General features: G+C 40.2%; 1 long non-coding RNA gene across 1 annotated transcript in view; it reads right to left on the bottom strand.

Annotated features, from left to right (window-relative positions):
* Nucleotides 1–6,208: 6,208 nt before the first annotated feature.
* The window catches only part of LOC131751201 (uncharacterized), a 212,486-nt gene continuing 204,455 nt past the window's right edge, over nucleotides 6,209–14,239 (bottom strand). The window contains exon 4 of the long non-coding RNA XR_010839155.1: nucleotides 6,209–7,723. This is a non-coding gene — a long non-coding RNA (uncharacterized lncRNA). The remainder of the gene's footprint in view (nucleotides 7,724–14,239) is intronic.

Here is a 14,239-nt window from a genome sequence, read left to right on the forward strand (position 1 = left end):
TTATTACAAAGGGAAAAATCTAATTTTACAATTGTGAAATCAAGTTTATTATCCTTTCCTGAAATGAGTGGAAAAATTCTAGAAATAGCACCTTTATTTAAAGCTTGCAAGGCTATCTTTATCATTATAATTGTGACCTAATTAATCCTTTCCACAAACCAGCAAATTTGGCATTATTTTTCTTATTTTATGAAAGAAAAACTGCACTGAGAGGTTTAGGAGCTCACTGATACTTTGAGAAGGAATTAGTTTGCAGGTGACAATTGTTTCTGCTTTGATTTCTGTCTTTAATGAAGAAAGAAAATCAGACTGTGCATTTTAAAAATATAGGTTGCCTCCAGCCCCTTTATGTGGACCGATGTGAGGGCTCCAATGAGACAATTACAAAAGGTTGAGGAAGAAGCAGCATAGGCACTGACAGCTTAAGATAAATTCAAAATCAAATGTAAAGATTGTTGTTTCTTAAATGGAGAGTCTATTTTTAAGATAGAGAAATCGTGTGTTGTTTTGTTAAATATTTTCTTAAAATTCAAGGGGGGTTTTCTAAATCCAACAAAAATTATCATGAACATTTTTTAGGCATGCATCTAAGGACAAGGTGACCTTAAGAACAAATTAAGGTATGATTCCTGAACTTGAAACATTTATAATTTAAAACAGACGACATTATTCTGAACAAATTTAAAGAATAAGAGAAAAAATTACAAACTGTGCCCACCATCCAGACCCATACTCTGCCTTCACTCAAGGATGTGCATACGAGGAATGGGTATCATTGTGGGCCATCTGAAGGCTGCCTTCCACGGGGAGGAGAGGACAATGAGCTATGTTTGACATGCTGAGTTTGAGAGGCCATCAGTTTATCTTAGTGGAGCTATTTAGGATTACTTGGAAACAAAAGTCTGGAGATCAGGAAAGCCTGGAGCTCAGGTCAAGACTGGAGTCATGGACTGGGGGGTTATAAATGGTAGTGTGTCTTATAAATGGTAGTTGAAGCCATGGGAGTGAATGAGAGAGGGTAGAAATAGGAGAAAGTTAAAGATAGAATCCTGGGAAATATTAACTCATATGGAGCATGTGGAATGAGAAGAACCGCCAGAGATACAAAAGAAAGGGCAGTTAGAGAGAAGAACAGAGAGTAACATCCTGGAAGCTACAGAGTAGAGGTCATCAGTAATGTCAAATTAGACAAGAGTCACTTAGGATGAGAACAGGCTGTTGGATGTGATTATTAAGTAGGGCATTGTTAACCTTTAAGAGTGTGCTACCAAACAGGGTAACTGGGGAAATGAATTGGTGCAATTATTTAATGTAATTCGCTAAGTAAAATACAACGTACTGATAAAAGTAAATAGAGTATGAAAATTAGTAATGGCCTTGATATAGGGCATCTTTTATTCAGATCTAAGGGTGGCCTATTCCTTCATAAACACCACATCCCTCCTTCATCACAGATTAGACAGATTTACTTAGAGCTATTTGACACACCCCAGCTCACCATGCCAGCCAGAATTCAGTGCCTCTAGATCCCTTAAGCTCCTCAGCTCAGCCCCTGTCACACAGTCTGCAAAAAGGTTGATGTAGAATCCCACAACAACTGATCAGGAACACCAAACTTCACAGCAGAACACATTTGTGTAAAAGAAAACATTTGGATTTTTTTGTTTGCTTTGTTTTTCTATGCATCTCAGTAAAATGAGCTTTTTACTGTAAAATACTAATGACTCGACCCATGATGCCAGGCTACCAAAGTAAACATCTAGCTGTTTATAATAATCTTGTGTTTATTTGTTCTAAAACACTTCATTTATCACTGCCTATTTGCAGTTTTTATGTCTTCAAAAATAGGTAGTAAAAAACAAGAATGAAGAGAATGTTTAGAAGAAAACAGTAAAAATTCACCAATGTATATGTATTTTTAAAGATTTAAAATACATTTTTACCTTTAGAATGTACTTCTTTTCCTCATGCTAAAGGCAGCTTTGAGTTATGATTAAAACGCTCTAATAGGGCTTCCCTGGTGGCGCAGTGGTTGAGAGTCCGCCTGCCGATGCAGGGGACGCGGTTTCGTGCCCCGGTTCGGGAGGATCCCGCGTGCCGCAGAGCGGCTGGGCCCGTGAGCCACGGCTGCTGAGCCTGCGCGTCCGGAGTCTGTGCTCCGCAGCGGGAGAGGCCACGGCAGTAAGAGGCCCGCGTACCGCAAAAAATAAAAAATAAAATAAAATTAAAATGCTCTAATAGCTGTAGTTTAGCCAAAACATATTCTCCCTGATCTCACAGAAATGATGAACTTGGTGACTTTAATTCTATGAAAGTAAACTGGATACATCTGCTCTTTGCTTCTGCCACCAAAGGGAGTGAATGTATACATAGAAGAGCCTAAGAAGGAATATGTGCCCAACCACATCCTGGCAGCTTTGGGAAGATAGGATCTGCCCAAACTCAACATTGGAATTGGGAGTAAAGAGCTATAAAAACTAATATTTTAGTAGCCTACAATCTGCTATTCTTGAACTATTCTATATAGTGGCCTACAATCCACTATTCTTAAAGTACAAGGTCATTAACTTTTGTAAAAATCTTTAAGAAAATTACACTAGCCTCATTCTTTGTAATTTGCTATTTTTAACTTAATAAAAGTAGCTTTTGAAAGTCACTTTATTCTCTCAAAATCTCTCACAAGATGTCCATTTTATGTTTGTTTGACTGCAGATGGGGCACCAGAAAATTCTGAGGTAGAATTTATAACATGGGTGGTGATACATACATACACACATATAGATGGAAGAATCTAAGGAACTGTTTCTATTGAAAGAGGGTAGAATGTTAAGATCATCTGCCCAATTCCCTAAATGAACCTGGGCCCAGCTGTTAAGTGACTTGTCAAAGGTCTCACAACTGAGAGGTGATAGACCCATGGTGAGACCCTAGGTCCCTGTCTCCCTAGTCCAGTGCTCTCTCTCCTGCACCATCCTGCCTCTCCACTAGGTGAAGAGTGTACCCCTAATCAAAACAAAAAACTTTACTATTAGTGGTTAGAGAAAATTCAGGAAACATGAATTTGAGTTCTGGCTCATCTACCATTTATTTGCCATCAACAAGTCACTTATATCTCTACATCTATAGCTGCATTTCCTTTAACCAGAGAAGTACACTTTGGTAATTCAAAGACATGTGCTATATAGGTTAAGGACTGGGGGTCAGAAAGCCTTTGTTTTTTAAAAATTAATTAATTAATTAATCAATTTTGGGCTGCATTGGGTTTTTGTTGCTGAGCAAGGGCTTTATCTAGTTGCGGCGAGCAGGGGCTACTCTTCATTGAGGTGTGCAGGCTTCAGTAGTTGTGGCATCCGGGCTCAGTACTTTTGGCTCACAGGCTCTAGAGTGCAGGCTCAGTAGTTGTGGCGCACAGGCTTAGTTGCTCCGTGGCATGTGGGATCTTCACAGACCAGGGCTCAAACCTGCGTCCCCTGCATTGGCAGGCGGATTCTTAACCACTGTGCCACCAGGGAAGTCCCCAGAAAGCCTCTGTTTTATAACTGGTTTTATCTTTGGGTGACGAGATTTTTAAACAAGTCATTAAAACTTTTTGACCTTCAGTTCTCTCATTTGTAAGATTTGGATCATAAGAGATGCTCTCCAAATCCCAGGACTGCAGTGGAATTATGGCATGTAAAAGACATAAAAGTGTTGTAAACAGTCACGGTCTTTTATGAGGTACAGATATTGTCTTACCTGATTCTATGGGTATCCCCAAGAATCCAGGAGGCTATCCTTATAATGTTTAAGTTATTGCTAATAGTAACTGAGGAAAAAAAATTATTGGAGTCTGCAACCTTTCTTTCCATTAAAGAACATGCTTTGCTTGTTTGCTACAATCCAATTTAAAAAATAAAAAGGGTTTTATTCAAGCACCTGGCAGGTGCTGTCCTGCAGCAAAAGAACACTGACTGAGGTTCCAGTCCTTGGCTCTGCCATTGTCTTAATGTGTGACTCATCAGATCACATCTTTGCTGTACTTTAATTTCCTCTTCAGTAAAAAGAAGGTCGGGCTTTTACTGGTTGTCAACTCATGTCCTTTTGATAATCTGATGAAGAATTTTGATCTTCTTTTTATAATACACCCAGACCTTAACTTTTGCATAAATTTCAATGGACTCATAGCCTCAGCCAATATAGAATGGACTCCAGGTTAGGAATCCCTAACCTCATTGGTCTCTTCTGGATTTAATTGTCTAGGAAAGCTACAACCAAGCTGTCTATGTCTATTTTGGACAAAGATAGCATTCCATTTTCAGTTAGCTTTTTTTATTCATTAGAGTTCAACCTGGATCCTACAGATGGTAGGAGATTTCTGGCACAACATCACCCCATAAGTAGTTGAAATTTGTGAGGAAAAGGATCTGATGGCCTCAGTATTATTTAAAATAGGAATTCCTGAATCTGTCATCCCATATTTTACGCATAGGTAATTTTTGGCTCTCACATCTAGGCCAACAACTAAAATACAATGGCACTTTATATAACAAGTTCTTAAATCGTTGCTCATTTTAAAAAGAAATTTAAGAAATTGAAAAACCCCTCTTTCCTTGAAAAGATACATGGAAAGGGAAGAAATAAACTTGGATTAGTTCTTCTTTTTTTTTTTGATATTAACCTGTTCTGAGAATCAGGTGAATGGGTGACAGACTACATACTCTGTCAATTATATAATGACTACTGTGAGCTCTTGGTTGACTGCAAAAGAGTCCATTCAAATCAGTTTAGGCACACAGGGAAGTTTTTTGGAAGAATACAAGTATATCACAAGGAATCCAGGGCAGGATATCAGTACAGCCTCAGGAAGAACCAATGCCCAAGAAGCTGGGAACTCAGAAGTGATGTTTATTTGTTTCCACTGTCTCAGAGAAGCTAAATGTGTCCTAGTTTTCCTTTGCCTCTGCACATGTGCTTCATCTGTCCCACTAGCAGTGTCTGCTTCAGAATACTCATGGCTGCCCAGCTAAGCACAACTTTCTGTCCAGATCCCAACTAAGATTGAAAGCCCAATTCCAAATTTCCTCCAGGGGGGATTTGATTGTTCCAGCTTAAGGCAGGAAGAGTCATGGGAGCAAAATTTCCCATAAGCTTTTCTTAAAAGAGGGTGTCAGGAAGAGTGAAAATAATAGGGAAAGGAAATGACTTTCATCCCTAGCATATCGCAGATCTCAAGTCAAGGTGAGGGAATCAGCAACATCAGGAGCATCTGAGGCTTGTTGGTAGTGACTGATGTTGGAGCACTGACGCTTGCTCCCAAAGTCCAGTCTCTTCCTACTACTCTTCACGCTCAGAGGGAGCCTTTATCTGGAGAAGACATCCATAGCCCAGCAGCTACCAGTTAGCATCAGGGTGCTAGTCTACTCTCTTGCCTGTATCTCTTTCCAGATGGATACGAACACGTAAGATTTTATGTGACAACTGCATTCTGAACTCTTCACCAAGAAAATGTTAACCATAGAGTTGCAGTAAATAACACAGATTTTCACAACAAAAATTGCAGGACCATTTAACCATCTATTAATGTGTTTTAAAGTGTGTGTGTGTTTTTTTTTTTAAGACAGTTGGGAAAATGTAGATTAGCTTTGAAACTTTAACACTGTATTCATTAGTGCTGTTCTGGTTGCTAAATATGTAAGCTCATTTGAGCTAGCTTAAGAAAAATTAGAAATTTATTTTAAAAATGTAGTGATGTTTAAGAATATGAGGATAAAAAAACCCTAAAAAAAAAAAAAAGAATATGAGGATAAAAGGACAACTCCAGTTGGGCAGAAACTAGGAAACTGACACTATCAGGAACCCACATAATTCTGTTCCCACTGTCTTCTCTGCTTTCTAAGTCTACTTCCTTATTATCCCTGCCACCTGGCTTTTACCTGTTCCTTAATTCATGAAGTGGAATACGACTATCAGCAATAGTGAGTTTACCCACTTAGGAGGTGATTTTTTGAAATAAGAATTTGTGTGTGTGTTTCTGTTTTGTAGTTCTTTCTGCTCCTCCAGAGCCATCCACACTGACTGAAAGAGGATTAAGAATGTTCCAGACAGTATGCAAAGATAAAGAAACAGTAAATGTTTGTTTTGTTTTTGTTTTTTAACAAAATAAGCTCTTTTGTAAGAGTCTGGCAGCAATAATAGTACTGGAAGCAGCAACTTTTTTTTTTCTTTTTTTGGGGTAAGTCTTTACATTTTAGAATAGTTTAAGATTCACAGTAAAATTGAGAGGAAGGTACAGATATTTCCTATATATTCTCTGCCCTTCCCCCCCTTCCCAAGGAGTTTATTTGGGCAGACTTGGGTAGGGAGGCTCTGCATCTAAAAGAGGGTGTTAACAGGCATAGAGAACAGACTTGTGGTTGCCAGGGGGGAGGGGAGGTGGGAGAAGGATGGACTGGGAGTGCAGGATTAGCAGATAAAAAACATTATGTGGAATGAATAAACAAGGTCCTACTGTATAGCACAGGGAACTATATTCAATATCCTGTAATAACCCACAATGGAAAAGCAAAAAAAAAATAGGAGGGTGTTGAGCCTCTTGATGGTGAAGCGTGGTTCGTTCTACTGACTCAGGACCCAGTGAGGCAGTAGGAACTTGACCTTGGAGTCGTGGAACCGCTTGACCACTGCTGGGCAGCATCAGAGATCTGGACCCAGTGGGCCTGGGAGCGGTGCCAGGAGCCACATCTTGGTAGCACTGGGTGATGGCACCCGCAGTGGTCAGGTCCCTGAACTTTCGGTATAGTGGTGGGTACTGCTCTGGGAGTCATAGCGCAGCCAGATACCAAAGTTCTTCACCCATAAGGGTTATTTCTGGAATACCTGCCCACAGTAGACAAATTCCCCTGAAGACTTCATAGAAGTCTTGCGTAAAAGCCAAAGTCTTCATGAAGACATGTATAGAAGTCAAAGCTTTTGATTTGAATGAGGTAGGTTTTGTTGAGAGAAGAAAAGATTGTGAGAAATGAAAGAAAAGGTTTTGAAGGAAGCAGGGTATAGAATTTATATCCTAACAACAATACATTGGAAAGAGGCTGGAAGAAGATGCTGAATGTAACTACCCCCTACCCCCAGGGAGAAGGGAGGCAGGTCAGTGGAGCCGGGGGATGAGGGACCAGGACCTTGGGGGAGCCACATGGATGGAGGCAGAGTTTGCCTGGAGAAGACGTGAGTACCTTACCCAGCAGGGCTGGGAGCCACACTGGGGAGCCCAGCCAGGCCTGCAGACCTTGGGTCACCACTGGAGCGAGGCTACACTTGCCCTGGTCCTTGTGTAAGGGAGCCACAATTAGCTGGGCTCTGTGCTTTGCTACCTGTAGAGGTCCTTCCACTGACAGCAGTTAGCACATCACATCACCTTGGCCCATCCAGCAGAAGGGGGCATCCTGGACTTAAGAAATTAAGGATCTCCAACTGATCTGCCCATGTGAACTATCAGCCATTTCAACAGAGTGGGACATTCCTAAGTTTTTCACCACAGAGGGTGGGCCCTGACCACAAAGGGGGGTAGTGATTGTGGGAACAAGATGCCACTCTCCCTTTACTTGGATACTACCGGGCAGTGGAGAACCTTACCTCATCATAAGATCACACACATTGCTGCTTTCTATCTCCAAGTTAATTCCAAATTCCGAGGGAAGGAATTCTGATTGGCATAGCCTGGGTCAGGTGTCCACTCCAGTCCAACCAACTGTGGAAAAGAGAGGGGAGATTCATCCACTTTAGGTGGGGAAGGGGTGGGGGGGGCAGGGAATATTTTAGGGGGATGTCATGAACTGGGCAGACACTCCAAAGTGCTTTCATATGCAACTCTTTACACAGTTATAACTCAGTATCAGATCATTAGATAATATGTTAACATTCAGACATACAAAATTTAATCTTTTATGCACTATTATGTAATCTTGGACATTTAATATTTCTGTGTCCTGGTTTTTTCACATAAACTCTAAAGATAATATTTTAAGGATCTGTAAGATTTCTTAAGACTCTTTAAGATTCTATGATTATCTTAACACATCTGTAAATGTCTGTAGACAGGCTGATCATTCAGAGCTAGGACTGAAAAATCAACTTCCGTGCTAAAATACCAATACTGTCTATACATACAAACACACTACACACCTTCTCCCCACCTGCACAGCACTTTACCACCCACCCACCACACTGCCCTCCCTCACCACCCCACATACGTTTGTAAGCCAGAGGTTGCTTGTTTCAATTCCTCAGAGTTAACGTCCCTGTCTTGAAACCATGAGGACATTTTGTAGGTGTTGTGGGCTGATGTGGAGTGGGGAGAAGGCTGGAGAGGGCAGAATGAAGTCTCTCCTCCATATCCCTTGGACTGATTTGGGGTCCTCTGTGTGGTGAGGGTTGGAGGCTGGAGCTGAGTGAGTTAGTCAAGAAGACTTTGTGAGACTTTGAGTACAGGCAGGGCTGCTTCAGGAGCCCAAATGCCAAGTGTGGTTGGGAGCATGGCTGTGGCACCCCAAGGACTGGCAGCTGTGGTAGTAGACCCTGCACCCTGGACAAAGACTCTGGAGATCTCACAGGCTGGTGGCCACAGTAAGCCTTCTCCCAGCAGCCTTCTAAGGAGCAGATGTGATGAAGCTGGAGCTGAAGTAAAGAAATAGAAGAAAGCAAGCCCAGGGTGCATGTCAGGCAGTACTGGTGTGGTTTGGGGACACATTTGGGACTCACTTTGCCTGAGAGCCAGTGTCTACACTGACTCAAATAGGGGCTAAAGACCTTTAAGATCCATAAAACCTTGTCTCCAGATGTTATAGGGTGAATCATGTTCCCCTAAAAATTCATATGTTGAAGTTTTAACCACTCCCCCCAACCTTAGTACTTCAGAATGTAACCATATTTGGAGATAGGATCTTGAAATAGGTAATTAAATTGAAATAAGGTCTTATGGCTGGGCCTTAACCTAATATCACTGTTGTCCTTATATAGATAAGGAAATTTAGACAGAAGACACAGTGTACAGAGGAAAGACAATGTGAAGATTTAGGGAGAAGGTGCCTATCTACAAGGCAAGGAGAGAGGTCTGGAACAGGTCCCTCCCTCACAGCCCTTAGAAGGAACCAACCCTGCTGACACTTTGGTCATGGACTAATAGCCTCTAGAATTGTGAGAAAATAAGTTTCTGTTTTTTAAGCCACTGAGTCTGTGGTACGTTGTTACGGCATCCCTGGAAAACTAAAACACCAGAAAGTTGTTTTCCAAAGGAAATTTCTTGGCCTCTGAATTTTATGGATTTCCTAAAATCACAGATTAAAAGATTCATTGACTTATAACTGTGGATTTTTAGCAACAGGGAGAAGACATTGGTATTATCCATGTAAAGCTAAGCACATTGCTATAGAATAGAAGAAAAAGTACACCTTCAGCCCAGCTAGTGACTGATGGCCTGGTAGGTAGCAAAATGGCCACATTTTCAAGTGATTTTGCAAAAATGTTCTCTGCAACAAACCAATTAGCTGTTTAATGATTGAATCCTACATGATTTCCCACAACAGAAATTATTTTAAATTCAGAGCTGGTTTAAAAGGTAACCAGCTTGTTGACCATCTTGGGATTCCAGACTACAGGAATTTATGTGGACACACTGGAATTAATTGGGAATATCATGCTGGTTAATTAAGTAACTCCTTGAGTGATAGGCTAAATGTAAGCTGTCTTGCTCCTTTGGTGTTCTTGAGTAGAAATACCAAACAACAATCTCTGGTGAGAATCTTGCAACACATAAATGCACACTGTACTGTGCAATTATAAGTTGGATATCAACCATGAGATTAGCTTACAGTCTCCTGAAGTCTCAGTCAGCTAAAATTATGACACTAACTACTGCAAGGCATGGTGCTGTTTACTGGGAACAAGTGATTTGTTTTATTGTCTAAATTTTGAACCCTTAATAGACTCCCAAGAAGTTTCCTATTCAAAAAACTGCAAAAGAAAACTGAAGAGAGAGGGACCCAAAACAAACAAAAAAGCACAGAAAAGTGGGATCTTTTGGCCAGATTTTTCTAGTCTTGATTTTCGGCTACAGGAGTAAATCCCTAAATGAATGTGTTTTTCTCTTGTTTCTGTAAACATTTCTCGTGCAGAATAAATTTCTTTTTCTGATTATGATATGGAAAAATCAAATAGAACAGTGTTGGATGTCTTCTGTGTCAGATGATTACTTTTAAGATTCTATAACTGAAAGCTGATTGAAATTGAAACAGTGTGCTTTTCCAAGTGAAGCAAATTCCAATGGGTTCAGCAAAATAAAATTTGAATGATATTATTGGCAGGAATGATTTAAAAACTATGAAATGTGAAAATATTATGCCATATTCAGGTCATGTAATAAATCAATTCTTTTTAACATAAAAAGATATATAACTTTTGTTAATAAAAATATCAGTTTATTTATACCCCTACTAAACACATGTGGAACAATATTTAAAGAATATTAGCTTGAATTTATATCTTTGTTGGACTCTGCTTATATTATCTTCCTATCTAGCTGGAAGAATTCTGTAACCAGGAAAGAGGTTTATTCTTTCTCTTTCTCTGCTCAAATTACCTGATACAAATATTTTTAGCTGTATTAACTTCCCTAAAATGAGCTATTTCCACCAAAATATGCTCAGGGAAAACTTGAAGGGGAGACAATGGAAAGGCCAACTGCTCTTACTGCTGATTGGTGCCAACATTTCCTTCTTCACTTAGATTCAAAACTTGAATCATCTTTGAAAGTTATCCTTCTCTATTCAGCCAGATACCAAGTCCTGTTGATTCTTCATTTGTATCTTCTCATACATACATCCATTTCTTTCTAGTATCATTGTCATCCTTTAGTTCAGTCCCTTATCATCTCATGCAGTCTCAACCTCTATTTTTTTCTATCCTCCACTTCATTCTGAATATTGTTTCCAGAATAATTCCCCTCAAAACTACTTTTCTCATTCATTGCCCTGCTAAAGAAAAGCAAAACATAGCACTACAAAAAAATTTCCATGATTCTCTATTGCTAATAGCATAAAATCCAAATTCCTTAGGCAAACATTTTTTGGGGGGCAGTCGGTACCATTAAGAGTTTTCTCCCTATCCAGATATCAGTACCCCTGGCTCACTAGAAAAAGCAAAGTATGTGCTTTGGCTCAGAGGACCCTTCTACCTGGCACTTTAAGCCTATCCTGTGCACTGTCACCAGACTTCTCATTGCCCTACCCCATTCTATTGATAGTGAGTTTGGATACCTGCTTGGCTTTCAACTGAGCTTCTTCCCAAAAGGTGCCTCTGGGATCTAGCTCCATATAGTACAGCCAATGAGGTCCTCTGACAAACTTGACTCAGCTGGGAAGCAAAACCCTGGCATTCACCAGCTGGGAAAGGGAGATCAGATAGCCTTTAATGCTCTCTTAAGTATGGCCTCCACATGTATTATTTGCCTTCTCTCTCTATGCAAATGATTTATTTCAGCAAAGAGTCCACCTATAGTTCTCTAAATCTCTACTCATCCATACTAAGCCCCCAACAATGAGAATCCAAAAGAAATTTTCCCTTATCAGAATCCCTATTACTCATAACCAGAGTGAGGCCACTCCTGTTGGTTTTTAGGATGTTCCCTGCTGACATATGGATACAATCACCTGGAAGTCCAGTGTTACCATCTCTATGTTTTGTCATGTTCTATGTTTCTGGAGACAGTGGGTCTCCTTATCACTGCCATTAACCAGGTATGACTACTCCTAGTAACTCACTTGGGGGCAAAGTCCCCTCCAGCTCTGTCTCTGCCTGACCCCCTGGCCTGTCAGTCTGTACCTGATCAAACAGAGCCTCAGTCCAAGTCTGTGAAGTGTGTTGTTGTTGTTTTCCATGGTTGTGTCAGATCTCAGTGTAGTAGGGCAGTGTGAAAGAAACATTGATTGTGGCTCTATCCAAGGCATTCCCTTGTCCCATCCAAGCAAAGGCCCTTCCCAGCATGAGCTTTAAAGGGAAGATATCATTTGTAGGTGCATCCTTATGTCTTTTTTCCCTTCATCTTCCCCTACTCCCCATTAAAAGTCCCCATCCTCTCTCTGGAGAATTCTTTCCAATGAGGAAAAGGAAGCTCTGTCCAGAGAAACTTTTTTAAATCTTGAAAACTTGACATCCTCAGGCTTTGACAAGGTGTTCTTTGTGGTACTAATTCTGATTCAGTCAGCTCTGGAGGGAAGGGACAGGATCCAGACCCCTAAATGAGAGTGAAAGTGGCTGTTGTAATCCCATTTCAGTCTCCTGATCACGAGAACAGCAATAGATTTTCCCACTGGTTAGCCAGCCAGTAATCACACCTCACCAATGCAAGCATTACTTTTTGTCTGAGACTACATAGTCTAAACTCACACTGAAGAAAGTATATTTCTCCTGTTACCACTATTTTTCTTATCCTTTTTTAACAAAAATGGAACCTGCTGTTTTTTTGTGCTAAGGAACAATTGTTTCTTTACTGGACCTGGCCTGAAGATATGAGCCACCACACCAGCTGTCTAAGAGGGGTGGCTCAGGCTTCGATCAGATTCTTTGGATTCCAAGTTTCCCCTTGATAGGATTAGGACAATGATGGGGATATTCTAGTTTATTCCATCTCTCAGTATTGTGCTCACATAGCAATTACATAACTTCTTCTTATGCATAGGAAATACATGTGGAATTTGTGGGATATGCACAGATAAATGAGACAATCTGAAATCCAGGAGTATAGATGTTAATGGGAGATATAAGTATGTCAGCAACTAGTCATGATATACTATATCAAATAACTACTTTGATAGGTTGGAGGGGTGTTGATTTTAATTGAGGAGGTTGATTTTGATCAGAAAAGGTTTCTTGGGAGTGGTGTCATTTAATATCCTTCAATGTGAGGCAGGGTTTTGATAGGCGGACAATGCATTAGGGTCAGATGAAATTACATAAGCAAGGCCCAAAATTTTAGAGAATATGGCATTGCTGGAAGAACAATATGGGAAAAGAAGCCACCTAGGGATTTCTAAATTTATTCTATAAGCAACAAAAATGCACTTCCATTTTTTGAGATGATATTTTCATTCAACTTTTGGTTGAGAAATATAACTATATGTCAGTGAGAAAGCTGGATTGGAAAGATACATATCAAATACTTGATAGAGCTGGTGAACTTTGCTTAGACAGATCACGCTTCCTTAAGGTCATCTGAGGTCAGAAGAAATTCAGTTCTTCCATTTCTTATGCCTTAGAGGGTCTTCTCTGTTGCTTGAGGCCTTGTGTCTCCCATCAGTGACATTAACCAGTCTTGATTACTCCTAGTAATCCGTAGAGTGGGTCAAAGCTCTTCTTTGTATTGTGTTTTACTAGAAATACCCTTGGAAGTATGTACATAGTACAAACATAGGTAACTTTTATAGATAAAAAAGAAAAGCCATTAAAGCAAATGTATAAAGTGCTAATGCCACTTTACTATTTAATTTTATTATTCATGATGGCTATTATGTATGTTTGAAGATCCATAAAATTGATTTTCTACCCACTGAGGAATAAATGGGCTATTTAAAACCATAGGCCACAAACAAATCTCCTGAGGTGCATGAGAGCACATTTCCCTCCTGATAATTGCCCACAATTAGAGCATTTTCTTTCAGATACATAAATTAAACAATAAAATGAGATAACTATAAATAGCACTGCTTGCTCACACTGAAGGAATTGAGCTGTAAACTACAACTCATCGCTCAAAATAACTCTGTTCTGTAGCTGCAAGCATTGATGAGAATAAGTTACAGAATCACCAGATGAGAAGAAATCTTAGTCTAGTGCAAACCTTTTCTTCCAAACTAGATTATATCAAATCTCCCAGAGGTACAAGAATCTTATCTTGCTCTGCTCATCCACATCAATGAGTATCCACAGGATACACTAAAAAAGAATTGAGGTTGCTTGTGTGTTTCTTACTTACTGGTCACCCCTATATAGCATCCTTCCCCTAGGAGGTGAGAACTGGGAACAACTGGGCAGATCTCACATACTGTGGCCAGTGCTCCGGGACAAAGCATCTCTTCTTAGCCATGGCTGGGATGGTTGAGACCAGGTGGTAGTAGCTGAGAATTCTGTCCTGAAGAGGTTTCTGACATGCTAAATCCAAAATTGGGATGCCAGCGTGGGGCCTGAGGGGAGACTGAGGGTGAAGGTGTGGATC

Source organism: Kogia breviceps, chromosome 2 (assembly GCF_026419965.1).
Source record: "Kogia breviceps isolate mKogBre1 chromosome 2, mKogBre1 haplotype 1, whole genome shotgun sequence".
Taxonomy (NCBI): Eukaryota; Metazoa; Chordata; class Mammalia; order Artiodactyla; family Physeteridae; genus Kogia; species Kogia breviceps.